Below are 1,722 nucleotides of genomic sequence, written 5' to 3'. Positions count from 1 at the left end.
CCCAGTCCCAAGTCCAGTCCCAATCCCAGGCCAAATCCCATTCCCAATCCCAATCCCAATCCCAGTCCCAATTCCAACCCCAATCCCAATCCCAATCGCAATCCCAATTTCCCAATCCCAAACCCAGTCTAAATCGCAATCCAAATCCCATTCCCAATTTCCCAATTCCCGAATGATCCAATTTTGTTGTTTCTCCCACATTTCCAAACACTTTGGAAGCGTTTCCACCTCCTCATTCCCTTCCCTGTGTCTCTGTCCAGCCCGGAATATCCGACCTCCTTCTGTGCCACAAAAATCCGAGTATTTCCAACCTTAATTCAACTTTTCCTCCCCAAATCCTGAATTCCCGTGTGAAAACACCGCTCTGCCTTTTCTCAGCACCAGAAAATTCCATAAAATGCCGCAGTGCTCCATAAATCCATGAAAGAGGGAACAGCTCCAATGCCTTGATGTGGCACAGATCCTAAACACAGGGGGAAAAAAAAACTACAATGGGAAGGTATTTTTATCCTCTAAACATCCCTGACATCTTCCAGGGATTTATTTATTAATGCCTGTTATGAGCACACCATAATCCACAAGCACGGCCTTCTTCCATATTTTATAAAACACGGAAAAAAGGAGTCAGTGCGGAGGAAAGYGCCAACAATTCTGCTTAAAAAAGGAAACCAAAAAATGTCTGGAGGAAGCAAAAAAATGACAGTGAAAATCTCTAAAGGAGTAAAGATACGCAGGGCCCACTATTTATCCCGAATTTTGGATCAGATATCCTCTTTTTTCCCTGATGATAATGAAAAAAAATTGTTTTCCTAATTTTGGATTTTTTTTCCTATAATTTTTCATTTTTCCTATTTTTTTTTCCATAATTTTGGCATTTTTTTCACCGGTTTCTGGCAGTTCTCAGCTCCTGCTTTTTTTCACCTGAGCATCCCCACAAATGCACAGAGTGGATTTCCACTGAAAAGCAGAATTTAAGGATCACTTCCCATTTTTTTTTACGTCTCCCTTCTTTCCCAGAGTTTTACCCCAAGCACAGGTGTGAGGTTTATGATGTTAAATCAGAAAAATATCCCAGTAAAAAAAAAAAAAAAAAAAAGTAAAAAAAAAAAAAAAAAAAAAAAAAAACAAAAAAAAAAAAAAAAAAAAAAAAAAAAAAAAAAAACCTAGAAAAAAAAAAAATCCCAGTAAAAAAAAATAAATCCCAGTGAAAACAAAAATCCCAGTAAAAAAATAAATCCCAGTAAAAAAAAATAAAATCCCAGTAAAAAAAATAAAATCCCAGTAAAAAATATCTCTGTAACTCTGAGAGCAGAGAGCATCACTCACTTTTTCCAACATTTTTCTCTTTCTGGATCATTCCCTGCTGCTGCTGGTTTGTCCTTTGCAGGAGAAAATTCCAGGAAATATTYCAACATGGGAATTTCTCTTCTGAGGATTTGGATGAGGAGCAGGAAGTCTGAGCACCCAAAAAATGGAAAAAAAAAAAAAAAGGAGATTTTTTATTTTCCTCCCCAAAAAACCCCAATGTGTGAGTGGCCTGGTGCTGATCCCTAAAAACACCGTATTCCCAGCTCCACATGGGAGAGGATTTAGATGGAAAAAAAAGTGAGAAAAAATCCCTGGAGATGCTTTCTGCAAGTGACATTTTTTGAGGTTTTTTTGTGTTGGTTTGGGTTCTGCAAGTGACATTTTTTGGGGTTTTTTTGTGTTGGTTTGGGTTCT

The sequence above is a fragment of the Malurus melanocephalus genome, unplaced genomic scaffold (genome assembly GCF_030028575.1).
Source record: "Malurus melanocephalus ecotype Western Australia unplaced genomic scaffold, MMel_1.1 scaffold_984, whole genome shotgun sequence".
Classification (NCBI taxonomy): domain Eukaryota; kingdom Metazoa; phylum Chordata; class Aves; order Passeriformes; family Maluridae; genus Malurus; species Malurus melanocephalus.
Note: the sequence above shows the minus strand (reverse complement) of the source record.